The 20,112-nt window shown below is 42.9% G+C and overlaps 2 long non-coding RNA genes across 3 annotated transcripts in view; one reads left to right on the top strand and one right to left on the bottom strand.

Moving 5' to 3' along the window:
* Nucleotides 1-18,182, top strand: part of LOC121668980 — a 150,472-nt gene extending 132,290 nt beyond the window's left edge. The window contains exons 10-13 of the long non-coding RNA XR_006017583.1: nt 533-637; nt 14,554-14,672; nt 15,495-15,566; nt 16,110-18,182. This is a non-coding gene — a long non-coding RNA (uncharacterized LOC121668980). The remainder of the gene's footprint in view (nt 1-532; nt 638-14,553; nt 14,673-15,494; nt 15,567-16,109) is intronic.
* LOC121668981 overlaps nt 1-20,112 on the bottom strand; it is a 38,151-nt gene that overhangs the window by 7,395 nt on the left and 10,644 nt on the right. For both annotated transcript variants that reach the window (XR_006017585.1, XR_006017584.1), the window contains exons 3-5: nt 14,780-14,830; nt 10,170-13,913; nt 3,523-8,980 (exon numbers count right to left, since the gene is read on the bottom strand). This is a non-coding gene — a long non-coding RNA (uncharacterized LOC121668981). The remainder of the gene's footprint in view (nt 1-3,522; nt 8,981-10,169; nt 13,914-14,779; nt 14,831-20,112) is intronic.

The following is a 20,112-nucleotide window of genomic DNA, read 5'->3' as shown; positions in this document are numbered from 1 at the left end:
TCACAATTTAAACTGGGTGTCTTACTGCTGGTATGGGGCCGTTTTATCTCCTGAGATGGGGATTCAGAGCCCTGCCTCTCAAGTGAGCACAGCACAGCCTGTCCTCACCCCTGCAGCAGCAAAGCCCCACATTGACTGCAACAAGCAAACACATCCACGAATGTCTCTGCCTTCATGGCAGCCTGTTTGCCACCACACCAGCAGGGACAGGACGATTTGCTGCTGATAACATCAGAAGATGACTGTGGGCCACCACATTTGATTTTCTGGGTGACCTGGGATCTGCTCATAGCCACACATATGAATGTACACTTCTTGCTATTTTATTTTTTTTAATTATCATCTTTATCACTGATATCACTACTCCCTTTTTGAATTATAGCAGTAATTTCTCTCCCACTTTGGCCAGCTGGCTCACAATGCCCAGTGGTGTGATTGTGGAAAACCTTGTGTACAGTTGCATGACTTGCAGCTACAGATAGGTAAAACTTTGTAACACTTGCTCACTAATTTCTTGTGTTTGCATTCCAAGAGCCACAGTGATGCCCATCCTCACCATGTGCCTACAGAGTGGGAGGAAGAAATAAAATTAATCCCTCTGGATCAGAGCTGTAACGATCCTGACAGAAGGACAGGGGTAAGAGCAAAATCCACCAAACAATAATTCTTGCTGAGGTTTGGGTCTGTGCAGTAAATATATGTTTTATCTTGCTGGGGCTTGGATATAATTGAATGGAAGTTTGTTGGAAAATTAGCCCAGACATGCTGAAAGCTTCACACAACTCGAAACCAGGCAGCTTTGCTTGGTTCAGGTTTAATTATGAATGGTTCACTCAGCCCTGGTAATGACTCACATTCACTAACTAGCCTATACATGAGATGTGACAAAAGTGTAGCTTAGATACACAAAGCATAATTATTTAATGATGAAGTAAAGTTGATTAGGAAGCCTTTAAGCTATTACACTCTTAGTAGGGTATTTTGCAGTCACTGAATAAATGAACATAATTTAATTCTTAAAAGCTGTATAGCTCCTGCTGCTTTTGGAAATTATATGGAGCTAACACGATAGGCTTTTCCCATTATAGAACTCTATATGCTACAGCAAACAGCATATAGAATGCAATGCAATGCCACTAAGAATAAGGAAAACTGTTCTTAGTGACTATCCAGGCTAAAAATGATAGAACTCCCATATCCACTAACAATCGTGAACCTGACAAATCAAGCTTGTAAGCCTGTGGTGTGATCTGAAAACCTAACAAGCTTCCAAGAAGAATCTCTGTTTTAAAAATACGTTCTTTCTTCCTGGATTCTTTTTCTTTTTTTTTTCCCCTCATGATATGTGCAAGACTAAACAGCCTGAGAACGGCTGTGCCATTGAAGGGACATATTTATATTTTATGTAGCTGTGTTCCAATTATGAAATTGATCCATGGATAAAAATCCCTTTAGGGTGGCCATTAATGAGATTGTCTGCTCTGAGTGCATCCAGTAATGAGATTAGCTATGCATTTATCCTGAGCAGAGATAAACCAAAGGCAAGTTTGTGCCAAGATAAGACAGTTTTGAATGGCAATTAAACATGGGACATAATGTGTGTGCAGATATCTGTGGGAGGCTGCAGGATGGGAAGTTGGTTTTCATCTGCAGAAGTGTAAGAAGTGCTCCTGAGTGTAACAGGTAGGGAGAAATAGGCTTTTCACAGGAGTGAGATTAAACTCAATCTCAAAAATCAAAATATTTGAATGTGGAATTGACAAACCAGTACTATAAAATGTGCACCCTGGCCTTTTTTGGCTTTTTCTCCACTTATGAAAGGCTTCTAAACACCCTTGACCATTGCTGGCTGCTCAGTGAGACAAGACTCGATCAACACTCCTGGAGTTCAGAACACAGCACCTTAACAGCACCCAGGCACAGCCTTGCACCTTGCCTAATGCAGGCAAATCCAAGAGTGATGCTCTGAGACAAATGATCTCAAGCATTTCCTACAGGATTTGCAGCAGAAATGCCCCTGCCATAGTCGTGGCACCGTGGGACACAAAACCTTGCACCAGGAATTAATCAGGGACAGTTTGGGTAGTCTGGAGGAGCAGCCAGAGCAGCCCAGGACTGTCAAATACCCATTTTTCATGAGCTAAATTACTTAAGAAATTTGGATATTTGACACTTCAGCTAGGTGTATTCAAAAGGAATAAACAGATTTCTGCTGTCTATTCACAGACCTCGAAGGAATGGTTGTAAGTTTTTAAAATATCCACTAAATGAGTATTCTATTAAGTGGTGACTGCACAGAGTATATGCAGGAAATGTGTGTGACTGGGGAGCTCTTGAATGTAGCTGTGTACCACAATGAACCTTCTGTTAAAAAGTGCAAAAAACATATGTAGGTGTTATTATATTTAGCATTTTTCTCCCCGAGTAATTTATTCACAGGTAATTACTTGTTTAACTTATTTAAAGCGGCACAGAATCGAGTTCTTATCTGCTGCAGAAAGCTGTTGGATTCCCACCTCTCTCAGGTAAAACACCTGGATCCTTCCACACCCCATCTCTTTTGACAGAAGAACACGGTCAAGCAAAGCCACCCTACAATTTTTCACTCAAAAATAATTCATAGACCTGCCTTTTTCTTAAAAACCGTATTAAAAAGCACTAGAGGAATTCAGTAATTTAGCAAGAAATACTGGATTTAGCAGCTTCTCCCGTTAGACTCTCTGTTCCCTGCCAGGACAGCAGACTCTTCCAAAGCCTGTCCTTTGTGTCACATATGGTCACACGCTGCTGAGCACTGACGTTCATTCTCCTCACAGATACTTTGAATCATCAACTTTGTTTTGCCTCTTGGGTTCCCTCCTTCAGAATTCTAAAAAATCAGCTCTCTTCTAAATTAGCATCAAAGATTTGCTGGTTGGGTACAAGATCTCTCAGCTCTTTTTGAAAACTATGCTAATTTTGCTTTTCTATGTCCTTCCTTCACTGCCCCCTCCTGTAATCAGGATCCCGAAGTGTGCTTTCTGATGAGGATTAAGCCATGACCCATGCATGATTGCAGGAAATAAGCCTTTAAAGTGTGCCTAAGTGCTCTGCTTGTTTGAAGCTACTGATCCTTAAAATAGATGTCTGTAAAAATGTGTAATTTCAAATGTTTCTGCAGATATTGCTCCAGTGTGTGTGACAAGGAGACACATCAAGCCAAGTTATATCAGTTATGCTCCATTATATCATGAACTGAGACAAAGGAATCAAAATACACAGTAATACTTCAAATGAAAATTCAACTCTCGTACAGATTCTTTCCCTAGTTACCACTTGCGAAGCATCAAAATATTCCTCTTGATTTTGGGGGTTTATTTTAGCTATTCACCAAAAATCTTTTCTGTGTAAAAGGTATTTCATGTATTATGAGAAAGGATGAACAATTATTCCTTGTCAATATTCTCAATATCTTTGACGATTTGAAGTCCAGAGGGTCTGATGTTCATTCTTGTATGGATTATTTCTTCCTTCCAGACCCACCTTATTTTCTTGCTCTCCATCCTTTCTTGTTCCTGTCTCATCTTTTCCAGAGAAGATGATCACGAGTGGGGTTTGTGAGCTGGTCCACTACAGACTGATAAAATTGTAACAAGAAATGCCATTATTTTCTTCTCTGGCATTTTCCACGTTATTCCCATCACTGTTCCCTTGGTTGATCACCTCTCATCTTTGAATGGCTTTTGCAGGAACCATACACAAGGACTCAGAGATCTTTCTCCTAAATAAGTTTTTATAACAAAGCTGTGTGAACTAAGAAATCAACCAAATCAGAAGAGGCAGGTGGGGAAGAGTCCTTTCTTTGTCTCCCGTGGCTCAGTGCACAAAGCACTTCTGGGAAGCATCAGAAATCTGGGAGAATAGAGCAAGACCAGGACTTCTCCAGGAAACTCCAGTTGTTGGTTTTTGTGACCTTTCTGATCAGAGATAACGTGAAAAGTAGAAGAATAGATTTTTTTTCTTTCTTTCTTTTTCTTTCTTTCTTTTTCAGGGGCCTTTTGTCCCTTTGGGGATATCAGATATCGAGAGCCATCATTGGAAGCTCAGTGTAACAAGATGCCCTAGAAATCCTAAGGTACTCTCTGGCATTTTTAAATCCTCAAAACTCACTAAGCTTAGTGGCAAAGCTCTTTAAAGTATTGAGTATATTGATAGAAGTAGAATACTCTTGCTCCCTCCTCATCAGTCTCTCAAGGCTCTTAGTACACAATTTTGGCCTATTTAATGTTACTTTAATCTTAACCAAGTCAAGATAAGGTCAGATATTTCACCTTCACTGAAGTTCTCAGCCCTCTTATGCCTGTGTGCATAGAAACCTGTGAGAAAAACATTTCCATCATTTCCACAGCGATGATCAAAGAAAAATCACAAATGCAATGGACTTCAAAGAAAAGGGCAATGGCCCAAACCTAGCTCTGAGGCAGTGTACACGAAATCAGCGAGATCTGAACTCAATTGCCTAAAAACAGCTTCCAGTTTGCAGCACTGGCTATTTAAGGGAGCACAGGCTCGAGGTCTTTGGGTACCTGCTGCTCCCTGGGGTGGCAGAGACACGTCTGCAGAGCTGCTCCTGCAGCTGCACTCACCTCTAGGCAGGGAAGCTTCAGCAGGAGGGAATTTTAAGTCTTTGGCTTCTCATGTGTGCAAATTGAGAGTCAATGGGAGAAACAAAAATCAAACAAAAAAAACCAGTCCAAAGAAGAGAAACAGAAAAGGAGATGCCATTCTCTGCAGCACCTGTCCCTGGGGATTATTCTGAGCCTGTAAAATCCCCTCCTCACCTTCAGCAAGAACATTTATATTCCCACCAATGCTACAGGGGGAGGGAATATGGACACTAACTGCTCTACAGGGCACTGGGAAGGCAGTCCATGCCTTCCCTCCCTTCCTCAGGCTCTGCCAAGTTCAGAACTAGCAACCACACCACAGATGGGAGAGGAATGGGGCTCTGCTGCAGCCTGGCTTGTATTTGACATTGTCTACCAAGGGGGAATGGTCCTAGCCTTGGAAAGCTGCAGCTACATTCTGCTGTGGGCCCAGGCGACGCCCTCCGGCAGCAGTTCCAATGCTTTAAGCTATTTATTTGCCAGGGTATGCTATTTAAATCCACCTTACTAATGTGCATCGCTGCTGCCAAAGGCAATTTTCTGCAGGAGCTTGGGGAAGAGGGGAGATGGGAGAAAAGGATGTATTCCCCCCCCTGCCCCGAGCCAGCAATGGAAAGCTGGGAGGTGAAAACTCAAGGGTTTCATTTAACAGAGTTAAAGCCTCCATTTCTGCCCACTGTGGTGCCTGCACAATCATAGAGAAATATATCTTGGTTAAATTTTTGATGAGCTTTCGGCTGCTCTAAATAATTAACCAGGACCTCTCTCATTTGAACATGGGTGCAACTTTTCATGTTTCAAGTGTTTCCCGCCTTAATCACAAGGGAATCGCTCGAGTTATTCAGGTCGGTCAATATATTTATTTATTTTCAACATCACCAGTCAAAACAAATTTTGAGCCTTTATGCAGGGAAGGGAGAAAGCAGTTTCCTTTTGGTCTCACTCCAGGTAAATCCCCAGGAGAAGTATGTGTCTTGTTTCCTGTAGCTGAATAATAGAGATTGATAGGTTAATCAGTTCCAATACAACTTACAGGGCAAGAGTGTGCACTCAAATCCTAAGTTTTGACATTCCCCAAGTCCAGGATGTTTCAAAGATGTTAGTGCAGGATATCACAGTGCAGTTTTTGAAAGACAGATGCATTAATAAGGATACTTCTGTATCCCCTCATGGAAAGCAGAGGAGACTGATCCTGCTGTTGACAGGCTGCTTGTATGACAGTCTAACTACTGAAGTCAGTCCTGCTCCACCACCATGTAACAGCATGGAAAATGAGGGCTTAAAAACACTCCTTCTGTCCCATCATCAAGTGTCACAAGGAGCTGGGCTGTTGTTTTATGCAGAAATCAGACTATCTTGTGAGTATATGAAGTGGCATTAGGTGTATTAAATATTGGATTCAGTCCCTTAATGAGGGACTTTGATCTTCTATCATAAGACTCAGATGTGAAAATTTGACGCTAAAAGCAGATTAGTAAAAAAGCTCCTTCCTAACCATTCCATTCTAGTGGTGCTCAGTAAGTCACAGACTGAGCCTTGAATTCACAGAAAAAACCTGCAATATGAAATTAGCTGTGTTCACTCTGCAAGTGCAGTTATCTGCAAAGGGGGAGGAAGGGGCATGGAGGTGAGCTGGTGAAAATTTGGCTTCAAGTCATTTTTCAGCATACCTGCCTGTGAGCTTCAATATCCCATCCCAAAAACGGGACCCACATCAGCCTGTCTCAAAGACATCACAGGAAAACAAACATATCTAAAATTGCAGAGGGCTTCAAAATACCATAGACAAAGGAGCAGGCTGCACTGTCAGCTGAATTTCTAACAAATGTCTACCCAGGGCTTTCAAACTTGTCAATAAATTCAGGATTAATGATCTCAGCTTGTGCCATTTTGTAACTCGTTACTTTAGGCACAAAGCTGGTGAGCTTGTTTAGTCCTACATGACTTTCTTTTCTTCCTGTGGATGGTCACTGCAAAAATCCAAGCCAGTTATTTCCCAGGAGCTGGTTACTGTTGTTTAGCTTTTACCATAACTGAATTTCTGTATATTCTGCTTTCACTAATTTGTCCCCTTTTGCAGTGAAAACTGTCATAACTGCTCGATTTAAAATGCAGACTGCCTGAGAAGGAGCCTCCTGAGAAGTGACAGGTTTGGAGAAGTACTTCGTGTGCAGGAGAGCATTTTAAATTGAAAGCTCTCAATTCCTGCAATGACACTGGCAGAGCTACATGCTATTAAAACTGGAGTCTTAAAGGATTTTCCTCAAGAAATGTTCTTTGGTGCTGGTCCTGTCTTCAAACAGGTTCTGCAATTTGTAGACATAGGTCAAAATTCACTTGTTTTTCCTTTGATGGTATTGTTGTCAATGCTTATATTTGGCCATAGGTGCCAAAAGTATCAACCAAGATGAAGATCAAAAGCATTAGAACTGGGTAAAGTGCTGTGGTTTCACTGTCTCAAGAGTTTCTTTGCTCCAGCTAAGCATCCAGACATTAAAAGCTAACTCAGAAGCATCATCTTACAGCAGAGACAGTGTAAGATTTTCTTCTTTTATGAGAGCATTGCACAAACCAACCGTGTTTGTGAGCCACTCCCGTGGCACATGAGGCAGGAGAGGGGTGCTTAGTGCAAAGTGAGCCAAGGAGCTGCTTTTCTTCTCCAGCAATTACTGCTGACCCCAACTGTGGCCAGCTCAGTCAGGTGGCCACACGTCCACCACCCTCCCAGCACTAAGGACACGAATTTGGCCTTGGGCCTACACACTTGCTTTTCATCTTCGTGTCATCTTTGTGTGACCCCAGCAGGTCACAAAAGGCATCTGAGACTCCTCCAAGGTTTCCATCTCCCTCATCGAGATGCACTAAATATGTTTGGAAAGCTGGCCTTTAACCTGCCTTTGCAGCAGTTCTTGCTCCTCTTTGCCTCTTTTCTATCGAGTGCAGTGTAAATGCAATCCCTCCCTCCACAGCAGCCCCCCGAGCTCTGTGCTCATGGCAGGGTAGGACCCTATTAAGAAGGATCATTTTAGGAGCTCCTTTACTCTGAATAAGAAAAGCAAAGTCCCCCATTATCTCAGCATCTATTTGGCAGTGCTGGCTTAGTGGTTGAGCTCCATAATCTTAAGGGTCTTTTACTAAAAGATTCCATGATCTTATTCAGTCTTTTTCCAGATTAATTTTTATATATCTACATACGTTAGGTCATCTACTATTTCTGTGGGCTAATGCATTGTCATATGTTCTATTTCAGTAACACTGAGTGTGATTTATTAAAATGACACACCACACTCTAGTCTTCAATGCAGGGCTAATTTGTTCCTACTTTTTATACAGTTCCTCACATAATTTCCAACATTCAAGAGAATAAGTATTTATTTTAATCACCGTGCACTGCATATCTAATTTTTTTTCCTAGGTGAAATTTCCTTTTAATGGAGGATGGGTCATGAGAGAGCAATTATATAAGTTATGTGCACGTTGCAGAATAATTTAAAATCAGCTTTAGGTCAATCTTTTTTAATTATCTATTTTATCAACGGTTTTTGACTAGCAATTAAAATAATTGTGTTTGCCTAATACCTTGAAGTGTAATTGCTTTTAGGTGGCCTTTATTCTGATCTCAGTATCACTGCATACTGCGCATGTTTGCATCTGTCTGTGTGGTGACAGATTTGTGGTGACAGCTGGTATAACTTATTTATAAAATGACAAATTATTTTAGGATTTCTTGAAGTTCACAGACTGTAAATATGGAGAAACACCTGCTTGCTGCAGAAAGCTGAAGAAGATCTGCTAAGTCAAAGGGAAACTGTGTGAATTGGTGAAGAGCGCTTCACTAATGTGACAAAATCCCGTGGGCCATCCTTATGCTGGTCCAGGTTGCAGGCAGGGCTTCATGGACATAAATTTTAGCTACAAAGTCCCTGTTGCTGAAGTCAGATGTGACCAGGAGGGTTCCCAAAGCCTCACCTGGAGCCCACAGGGAGAAACAACCTCCTCCTGGTGTTCAGAGCAGGAGCCAAGTGGAAGTGCTTTGAGTGGCATCTGGCAAAGCCCCTTCACAGAGCCCAGATGGAGCCAAGCAGTGCCCAAAACACACATGTCCTTCTGTGTCCTGCAAGGAAAAATCCTCTCTGTGCTTCATTTTGGGCTTTCTCAAGCAAAGACTGCAGCAAGTGGCCCAGGGCTGTTTCCACCCCAGCCCTAAGCGTGCCAAGGCTGTCATGGTCACTGCAGTAGGAGTCTCCCTCTGAAGCCCCCTCGTTAACAGAGAAGGATGAGTTCATCAGCAGGAGGCTTCACTGGTGTGGAGTCTGGGATGTCCAGCTGATGGGCTATAGAAAGAATAGAGAGAGCCTCTGGCAGCAATTAGCCCCTGGTAGAAATTCCCAGCAGAAGGAGCAGGAGTAAACAGGTGAATTGCCTCACAGGAGCCCTAAGCAGGCAGAGCAGTACTGCAGGCACAGATTGAATTGCACAATCAGGCACTGAGCACACAGAGCCTGCTGTGCATCCCTGCAGCACCAGCCATGGTCAGTGGCTGTGTCCTGGGAGAACAGACAATGAAAATAACCCACTACACCCCAGCTGATGGGGGTTCTGCCTTTAAAAATAAGTTATCACATGTGCCTGAATGAAGCCTACCTAGACACAGCCTTCTAACAGACAGATAAACCACTATGCACCTCTCTCAGGCGGCTATTCTCACAGTCACTTTCATACATAATAAAGATACTTATCAGCATCACTTTTAAAAGATGATATTGGTTTAAATTTAGCATCCTGAAATCCCACTCATAGAAACATCCATTTATCAGCTACTTAATGGCCTCTTGCTTGAAGGGCAGCTTCTTTTCTAATCTGATGGATGGTTTCATATTGTCCAGGTGAGTTCTTAGTTTCATTCAGCAGCCCTGGGTAAGTTAGGATTTTTGGCCCATAATATTCTGAATATTATTCGGCCACCAGTGAACATCAATGCCTAAGCTCTGTGCCAGCTCTGATTACTGTTGTGCACTGGTCAGCCTGTTGGGTACAGCCTGCAGGATACATGGCCAATGACCACTTTGGTGTCAGGCCAAGTGTGGCCTGGACAGGAATATTTAAAGTTTCAATGCTCATAATAAAGCAATATAGCAGCATATCAATTACAACGAAATTAGTTTCAGAATTGCTGCTGGATGCAAATGTACATAGCATTGACATTTATTTTCCTACCAAGAAAGACTTAATTTTGTTTTTGAGAGTGACTAAGGATATTGGCATAGCACTTTGTGTTTTTCAAATTGTCTCTATTTGAAAAATGAACTATCCCTCAAGGAAAATTAAATGAACCTTTTTCTTTGTTCTTTCAATCCTTCTGCTGGAAGCCCAGTGCTGTAACTGCATGTAAGCCAGAGATAGACAGGTTGCTCCTTTGAGCATTGATTTCCCAAGAAGCATATAGACAAAAAAAACCTCTAGCAGGAATAAAACTGAACAATTCAGACTACCCTCATTGTCAGAAGAAATGCAGGAACTTACTGTGCACATGAGGGGATAGGACTTGGTCAGACCATGTGGGGATGCACAGGAGGTTGCACAATTTCAGGAATAAAAAGAGAGAAGGGGATAAGTGAACTGGCTCAAAGGTAGTGGCAGGGAGACACAAACCCCAGAGATCACCCCCACACCTGGTATTACCCCTTAGAAAATTTCTATCTCCATTTAGGGCCTTTCATCCTGCTTGCAGCATCAATTTCACTGAACAGAGCAGTGTTTCTGAGTAGCTTGCTCCTGTCAGACTTTGAAAATACTGTGGAGTGTTTCTCCATCAACAGAAAACCTTCCTCCTGGCTTTATCTGTCTCGACAATAAGAGTGCACAGCACACAGGGTGTGTGCAGCTTCCCCCAGCCCAGACCCAGAAGTGTTGGGGTGGACTCACCCTCACATCCTTGTGCTCAGCCCTAGAACAGAAGGGCTGCTGCCATCCCTTCTGCTCTGCAGAGACTCACCTTATCCTCTGCTTCCATGTGGTTTTACATTCCACCCCTTCAGTCACGTTTTCTACCCGCAAGCACATTTTGTGCTTGTTCACTTTGGCATCCTCTTTGTCTGAGTGTGAACACACAGGTCTATGCACACTCCTGTGCTCTTCCTGTGCATTTTTACACGTAGCTATATGTTTGTATTTCACTTGTGATTGTTTCCTTCCTGCTGCACTGAAAAGCTGTAAGCATTCCAATTTCTTCTGGCACGTAGAAGCAGCTATGATTACAACTGTGCTAGTCCGGTGATAACAGCTGACACATCCATTTCTGATCACAGCTTCTCTGGGCAGCCTGCCTCTCACTCTCTATTTGGTAAGGAAAAATAAGGGTTCTTCACAAAAGATAAAACTGTGTCAGCTTGCACTCACCTCGGGAGATGCTGAGCTCTGAAGCAGGTGAGCTTAATGCTAGGATTGAAGTCACACAGTGTTAAGCTGAAAGTTGCAAACACGTTTTTAGGTACATTAGGATCAGGTAGTTACAAGACTCTTAAAATAAACTCCAGAAGTTCTGCTTATATAGTAAAATGATATAGTTAAGCTGAAAATAGATTGGAGTGACATAAAAACATATGTACTTATGTGAAAAAGACTTTTTCTGTAATCACCCTCTGTCTTCATATAAACAGATGCTCACAGCATTTAATCCTGAAATGGTACAAATCTGAAGAGCACCAAAAACCTCAGATTTCTTCAGCTGTATCAATATTACAGCTACCTCTATGTTATCATATCAAAAGCAGTACCAGGATTAGAGACAGGTCATTTGTGATCTGTATATGAATGCATTGAAGTATACATGAATCTAAAAAAAAAAAAAAAAAAAAAAGCAGCTTCATTTAAAAAAAAAAAAAAAAAAGGCAGCTAAAAGATTACCAGAACTCAGAAAGTGATATTGAAAATTGACACCTGAACTGACTGGGAGGGTGTACTGTGACACTGAAACTCCGTTTCTAAAGGATTGGATGGATAGATTAAAAGGGGATAACACAGATGATGGAGATTTCAAAACCAACAATTTCTCTGACATTGAAAAGGATTTCCCCTTGCACAGGCAGCTGCACTGCCAGGACTGCAAAAGGGAAGCTGTTCCCTGCCTACTTTACATTTCAACAGTGCTTAATTTAGCTTAACTTCGTCCACTGGGCCTGAAACTGTCTCAAGCACTTGAGAGGTTCTGCAAGATCAAACATAGATTTTCATATCTATTTGCTCTAGAGTTTATTGTGTATTATCAGGAAAATTTGTGATTGGAATCAGGCTTTACTGGCTGAGAATACTCACAGTTTGTCAAGAGCCCTGCATTTACTGCCCAGCATGACATCAAAATGCAGGACACTGACATCTTCTCCCTCAGCAGTGAACTCACACTTCAGCTGCAGGGGTTGAGGGTCTGAGGTCAGGACAAAACAGAGATCATTACAGAGACACCCCAGGTAGCTCGCTCAGACCTGTTCTGACAGGAGGGCCGAGGTGGCAGTAGGTCTGTCTCACCCCCAGGTCTTTATCTCTGCAAGTACATACAGAGACAAGAGCAACCTCTGTCCCTGTGGGCAGAGATGTGGGTCCAAGAGCCATCAAGGAATGGACCAGCCAGAACCAGCAAATGAACAGAGCCAGCACAGTGCCATGAGCTGGTTTTGACCACAGAGCTCCCCTGTGGCTTTCAGAACCCCTTACCCACAAGTTCCCAGTGGAGCCCGTTTCCAGCACTGTTTGCTGCCGTCGGTCTCCTGGGTTTTTCTCCAGCAGACACATCGCAGGCCTGTCCTTCCTGCAGGACCTCAAGTCATGCCAAAAGCCATGCTGTGCACCTGTGGCATGCCCCAAACCTCCTGCAAGAGTAACAGCCCAGCCCAGACAGAGCCACTGTGATGTTTTGAGTCCACACAGCACAGAGTGCTCTGCGTTTCTGTGCCAAGCCCAGCCACTAACTGAGCTCGGAACAGCTCCAGGGGCCCTGCAGACCAAACACAATTCCAGCGAACTGTTAGAGCTCCTTCTTGGAAAGGACCACTAGGACTGCAGAGCAGGGTGAGATGCCATTTGTACAAACTGTGTCGCCAACAGCGCAGAGGGACTTGCAGTCTGTGGTGAAAGCAGCGTCTGGGCAGCACACGGAGATCAGCTCTTCTGAAGTCCTTCCAGACCTGCTGGTTCCTGTGCAAGTGTTTAAAAGTAGCTGGGTACATGGACAAGTCCCACTGCATGACTTTTTGGCAAACTGAGTTGGTTTGAATGGAATGGAGCTTAGTAATCAGTCCTGCTCTACCACTGTGCTGTTCAGAACCATGGGCTCCATCTCCACAGAGCTACGACAAAGAGCTACCACCCTGCTCTGGGACTCAACATTCAAACACAAATAACTCATATGAGATGATTTTTCTTTCTTAGCTGTATCAGAATGCACTGGCACTGCTTAATCTTTTGCTGATTGACTTTAATGTTTGGCTTTTAAAACAAGGGCATGCTCAAGTTCTTAAATTCCAGGAGCACGAGCAGCGAGCGAAGTGCTTGCAAAGCAGCTTTGCTGACTGCACCTGCTGGGGTTCGCTGCCATGCATCACTCCTGGGGAGTGTGTGCAGCAGCAAAAACACCCAAGTGCTGGGGAAAATTCTGTCTGCATTGCCACAGCTTTTCAGATTTTTGTAATTTTATTTTTATGAATATGAAAACACGTTTATAGTATGTTTACAAACACGTGTGAATAATTTTCACGTGCTGCCTTTGAAGAGTGATGAGGGAGTTTAACATGGAAGGGCTGAACAACACCTGGTGGTTTCATACAAGATGCTGAAGGTGATGTTTCTTGCATAATAGATCACCTGTAAGAAACTGAATGAGGCCCTGAGATGGTTTTGAGATTTTAAATGAAACAAGGTTAAAACCATGCGGTGTTAGCTTTGTCACGTTAAATGTGTTTTCTGTCTCTGCATACACTTATAATTCTTCTTCTCATTTTCACAAACACAACTTGGAACAGACATGCTCTAGGACCACAGTAGAAACAATATAAATAATACAAATAAAATCCTCTATACAGAAAAATAAAGACAAGATTAGTTTATACTTCCATCTAAAACTTACCTGGCTGTCCTTTAATCATGTTACAGGACACAAAGAGCCATAAAAGTTGCCACCTTTCTTAACTTGGGAGAAATGCAGAATGGGTACATAACTTTGTGAAGGACAAAAGGATCTGGGTTCAGGTGATGGTTCCCATCTCTGCCACAGAGCTGCAATATAATGAACAGTTCAAAGGTGTCAGAATCTGTAGTGAGATTAAAGGCCAGGAGCAGCACATACAACTTGTAAAAAAGAGAAAAAACAGACAAAGCTGCTTCCTATCACCTGTTGGATCTGGCTGCTTTACAGCAATTTTAACTCACAAGAGCAATTTAATAATTTATTCTGGACCTGATATCCTATAAACAGCCTCTCTGACTATTTCAGAAGGAGCAGATTTCCCAGCACTGGAGGGCTGGATACCCTTCAGACTGGGCACCCACCATTGCAGAGGCTGGTATTTAAAAATTCAGACACCAAGAATTTTCAGTCTTTATCAGCACCCAACAGACTCCTTTGTTTGAATCTTTAATTCCACCATTAGGCACAAAAGTCTGTTCAAATAACGTGGATTTGGACATTTCACCTTTTGCCTGTTTTAAATTATCTTTATAAATCACCCAAAGAGTTACTGCCTTAGAATAACCTGACTTACACCAGCCTGGATGCAGCACCTACTCCTCTGCAGGTACCACTTGCACAGCTTTGTTCTGTGCTACTCAATTAGCAATTTGTCAAATACCCCTCCCTAATAATATATTAGATATCAACATGAAGAACTCCAACTATCTCTCTTCTCTGCGTTCTCAGTGTCTGAAGCTGTGCTGATTTATTCCAGAGGAGACAATGCTCCTTGGAGAGCAAGAGCATGGATACAGGGTGTGGCATGGCTGGATGACCCCAGCCTGCAGAGGCATAGTGGCATTAAGGTATATTTCGTTAATTTTTCCCCCCTAGGACATTCTCTTTGCTGGGCAAGGCTAGTGAGTGACAGCCTTATGTAGACACAAATTTAATTGCTGATTTAGATACTTACAGTCCAGGCACAGATTCTTCTTTCATGTTGTTTAGTCCAAATAAAGCAAATCTAAAGGAAGAAGGAAAGGCAGGAATATTCAGTTGCAATGGGAAGCAGAGCTCACTGCCCTGAGATTATTGCCCCAGGCACGGCTGGAACAGATTCACTCCAGCAGTGTCCTGCCACACTGAGTGTCTCCTGCACCCTCAGGTCACCACCTTTTCATCCTGCCACCCAAAATGCCCTGTCAGACGCCACTTAGCAAAAGGCCACGAGTGATCCACGGCCCCCAGCACCAAGAGGGGTCGGGAGAGGGTGGTGACGCTTGGGCACAATGTTCTGTGTGGCTGTGGCTGGTGCCACGCGGGCTCCAGGGCTCAGAGCTGCCCCTGAGTCTTTGGCTGAGTTCAGAGCTCAGCAGGGAGTGGTGGCTCCAGCTTCTCCCACCCACAGCACTCCAAGTGCCACAGCCCATCACTGCTGTCAGCTGCCAGGCACAATTCAATCGCTTTTGCAGAAGCTAATCTCTTCACAGCAGCGTTTATACACAAATTAATGAAAGATCAGAATATAAAGATGTTCATTTTTGATTAGTTGCCCATTTACAGGAAATTCAGTTAAAACCGTTTAGTTTTATCCTCACTAGACAAAATAAGCTCGACAGGATATTTTAGCCTCTGGATTACGTAGATAACGCACAGAAATGTCATTTACGTTTTCATTCTTTTCACAGAGCAACAAACCCATGCTTGCAAGCAAATTAAAATTCAGAACTTAATTGGATTTTTATATTCTCTTTAAACAGGTAATATTGTTTTTCTTCTTTTTATTATTGTATCTGAGCATTGGGTTTCATTTTGAGAGTGTGCCACTGAAGGTGAGAGGCCCTCTGTGCTAAATGGTTCATTTAACACCATTAAAATCTACGTTTCTCCAACATGTTTGAGGATTTAGATTGTTGAATGCCAGCATTTCAGTATTGTTAAACAACAGAAAGGCTATGGAAAATTACTTTCTTGGGTGTCGGCATGAACACACTTATGTGTGCATGTATACAGCCACACAAACACATGCATGTACATTGTTTATCTGCTTGCCTGTGCACACATACACTTACACACCCATTTACAAACGTGTGTGTGTATCTGTGCATGCAAATGCAGACAAAACGTTCCAATAATTTATCCCTGCATGGTCACAATTTGCCGTAACTTGACAAGCCATTTGAGAAAAAAAACCAAAACACATATTTTGTTTGAGTATTTCTGAAAACTTACTATGGTATGAAAACATTGGAAATAATTCACTATTCCCTTTTTTTTTCCTTCTTCTTTCTGCTTATCATAAGCTTTACCAAGGTGGCACTTTCTGATCCTGTATATAAGAACTGATCTCTGATGGTGACAGTAAAGCCCAGGTCTCCCATATCCCACTGAGGTGAAATTCTTATTAAAGCAGAGTAAGAAATATCTGTGAGAAAACTTCACTTCATATTTTCATTGAAGAAGATACTGAGAATGGGACTCTGGCAGGAAACAGCATTTTTAAGGATGAGCAGAGGGAAAAGCCACCTTGATGAGGTCACCTCCAGGTTATATGGTCATTACTTACACTCTGTGTTGGAGAGGAGCAACACAGTGCCAACAGATCTGCACTTTGGATCTCACAGCACAGTTCTGTGACACTGGAATGGAAGCTTTCACTCCATACAAGTCATTTGATTTCAGGAAAATATCTGAAGTAATGAAAATGTTAGGTGATGAGAACATTTCTTGGCCAGCAGCTCTGGCTGCTCCCCTGAGCGCTCTTGGCACAGTGGGAATCAGGGAGGCCATTCCTGTTCCGTCCCCAGGAAACAGGGCCCTGCTTTATCCCAGGGTGACAAAAGACTTATTGCAAACATACATCTTCCCACTCATCTAGTGAACGCTTCATGACCCTGAGGAACTCGCTGAAGTGGAAGCATGATTCAAAAATCCTCAGTGCTAAACAAACAGGCTCGCACTGATCCCAGTTCTTCCTCTCCTCGGGTTACTTCTGGTCAGCGCAAGTCAAACATCACACCCACACCTGAAAACCTCCCCACTGCAGATCTGTGTGGGGTGAGGCAGGAGCAGAAAGGCATTGCTAACTGAGGGCCTAATTATAAAACTGCCAGTACCTTTGGGAAATAACTGACCGCAAATGTCAGCTCATCAGCAGGGTTGGAGCATTCTTGCTGAAGTATAAAATTCTCAGCATTAAAACTCTGCACTTCACATTGTATCATTTTCAAGTGCATGCCTTAAAACTGATCATGCCAGACATCTTCCCCTGTGTTTTCCCTTCTGAAACCAATGATGCCAGTTTTAACACCTGCCACGAGCACATAGGTGTGTAAATTAAAAATGTACTTTGCCTCCTCAGTGTTGACCTTCCCTACAGATTATTACTGCACTTACATCTACCTGAGGCAGAACCTCCACACATTCAGTGCAACAAATCCCTTGCATCATTTGAAGATTTGCCCCTCATTTTATAAGTCATGTTTATTACAGATTGCAACATGAGTAAGGACTCGGAATTACTTTTCAAAAATTAACCTTCTCCACACAAACAGACTTCTTTATTACCTAAGTAATAAAGAAGTAATCAAAGAATAAAAGTCCCAGTTTGGTGCTACTTCTTCTTCAGGATTTTGCCTGGCTACTTCTCTGCATTCCTTGGGAATTCAGAATCAAGCATATGAGTCTGTCAAAAAGCCATTTTTTCCTTATTTCTGCCCAGAGTAAAAAAAAAAAAATTAAATGAAGGTATAACAGGAAAATCTGCTCCTATCAGGAGACCAAGTCCCACTTTGTAGTCATCAAGGCTTTGTCTAATTCAAATTACTTTGGCATAACTGTCAAAAGTTGCTCTTCCCTGCTGATTCATCTCAGATGTGTGGCATTTCTCCCTTCTGATTAGCCCAGAGATGGACCTGGCCAGCCTCACTCACACGTGGTTCCAGCACAGCTCTGTGCAAGGTGGGGCAGAAACAACAACTGCTCTCCCATCCTCCTTGCCAGCCTCACACTCGGCTGAGACATCCAGACAACATGGACATGAAAGAGGCCCACAAAAACAGTCACAAAAAAAGTCATTTTTCGTTGTGAAAGAGTTTTCTAAGCGTTTTTCCCCCTCTCCCTTTCTTTTGTTTTTGCTTTTAATTAAAAAATTTTCTGGTATTGTAGAAAGTCAAAGTTCTCTTTAAAGCACAACCTCATATGAAGATAAAAAGTAAAACACAGTTGGCAAGAGAATTTTTCGTTTGTATCTCCAATGTGTCAGTTGGAAATCCCCAGTGACAATGCTGATCCATGTCACGATTAAAAACTCCATAACCAGTGATGGATATTGGGATTCAAAGGTCTGTTGAAATTAAATAGGAAGTACAAATATATTTCTCTTGCATTTGTGGTTTTCCTTGCGCCATTTTTAAAACAGTGAAGACTTTCTGAGTATACCCAGTATCTGTTTCTCTAGCTGTGGTTTAAGCAGTTAAAATCAGCTCTTTTTATTCTGTGCAAATGACTGGAGTGGGCTACAGAGCACTCAGCACCCACAAGCCACATAATTCTACTAGAGCAAGGGATACCCATCAGCTTCTGACTAGGCACTTTAGCTAATTGTGCTAATAAGACTAAGTGAAATCCAAGTGCCCTGCAAAAGGAAGAGACATTTATCAGCAACCCTCTGTAGGGCTGGAGGAGGGAATTATTTCTGTTTTCCAGGTGACAGGGAAGGCTGGCCGGGGACTTACCCAAAGTCACACCAAAGTCCGTGGTTCTGGCCAGCCCCTCCTTGCCTTGTAGGGTTGGGGCAGCTCCTAACCCCAGTGCATAGGTAAATGTGGGCTCTGCAAGGAGCCAGTGGCTGTCAATCCAGCAGGGAGTTGTTACTGATCACTAAAATCCAACTCCCAAAAAGATTCGTGGAGGTGCAGAGTTGTGCAGAAAGCAGCTCGTCAACAGTGCCAGCAGAGAGGAGAATTCACTGTGAGACTGCAGAGCTAAAACACTTCAAAGTGTCAAGGCAAGATGACAACCGACAGGCAGAGTTGTCTCTGCAGAGTCAGGACGTTTCATGGAGAACACATCCCACACAGTAATCCCGGTGGTTTGACTGCAAACACGCTGCTCACTGGCACAGCCAGGGCAGGGCCCAGGCTCCCAACAGATGTGACACCAGAGGAGCTGGGACAATCCCCGTGGTGATGGGGGTGTGGGTGGGTGAGCACTCAGGTGCTGCCCAGAAATTATGTGTGTTGTAATTCTGGACTCTGTGGCTCTCTCACAGTGTCTCCTAACCCCTGGGTGCACCTGCTCTGGAATAAACTGCAAAGCTCAGATACGCGCATTTCAAATAAATTATGTTTCTGAAGCATCATCAGCAGTACTTGGGAGAAAAAAACCCACACCTTTTCCCTATTCTAGAAAACCTTGTGTTGTTGAAATGGTTTTCTTCTTGAGCATCTAATATTGATGCTTAGGGGAAAAGCAGCAGCAGGGAAAGGGAGCCAAGAAATACCATTTCTAGTCATAGGTCAGAATCCCTAGGAAAGAGGAAGCTGGTGCTATCCTCTTCACTAACAGGAAAACAGAGGGAAAAACTTTCTTACTTTCTTTCACTAGCTAAAAACTAATTTTATTTCATTAAATTATACTTTAAAACAGATGTCAATGGAGTGACCATAAATCTGACTCCTTGAAGGCAGTCAGTTGAGCAAGGCTGGTTTAAATCAAGAGGTTTTTGTGTGCCAATGTATTAAAGTACTTCATCCAGCTGTGTGATTTTATAGTTTTAAGGTTACTGTGGCAAGAAGTTGATGCCCTTCATATCATCCCTGGACAAGCCCAGTATAGGCCAACACAGCTATACATTCTAGAGTTCCCCAAGTATATGTATTTTTCACACTTCTTCCCTCCCACCCCACATCACCCAAACCAGAAAATTCTACACAATACTCATAGCAACCTCAACACCTCTGGCACTAAACCCCACAGAAACATGCTGCAGGAGACACCAATGTTCCTTGCACTTATAGAAATGTGGTCAGGTACATTAATGAGCCATTACAATTTGCCACCTGCCCGTTGCTGTTACAGGGAGCTGTCAGAGGCACGGCGTGCTGCGACCCTGCTCTCGCTTGCAGAGATCCATGTGATGCCTCGAGACTGAACCTGCTTTAAAACCTTCTGCCTGGTGAATGGAGTAATTTGTAGCAAGATCTAAAAATCATGGATTTTCCATACCTTATCTCCAGTCTAAAATATAAGCTCAATATCTCTAATGCTTCAGAGGCAGGGGATAAAGGCGGAACGTGCCCTGTA

This window comes from Corvus kubaryi, unplaced genomic scaffold (assembly GCF_017639235.1).
Source record: "Corvus kubaryi isolate FWS band 111438036 unplaced genomic scaffold, C.kubaryi_AGA036_p1.0 37387, whole genome shotgun sequence".
NCBI classification, from domain to species: Eukaryota; Metazoa; Chordata; class Aves; order Passeriformes; family Corvidae; genus Corvus; species Corvus kubaryi.
This window is presented reverse-complemented; position numbering and strand designations above follow the sequence as displayed.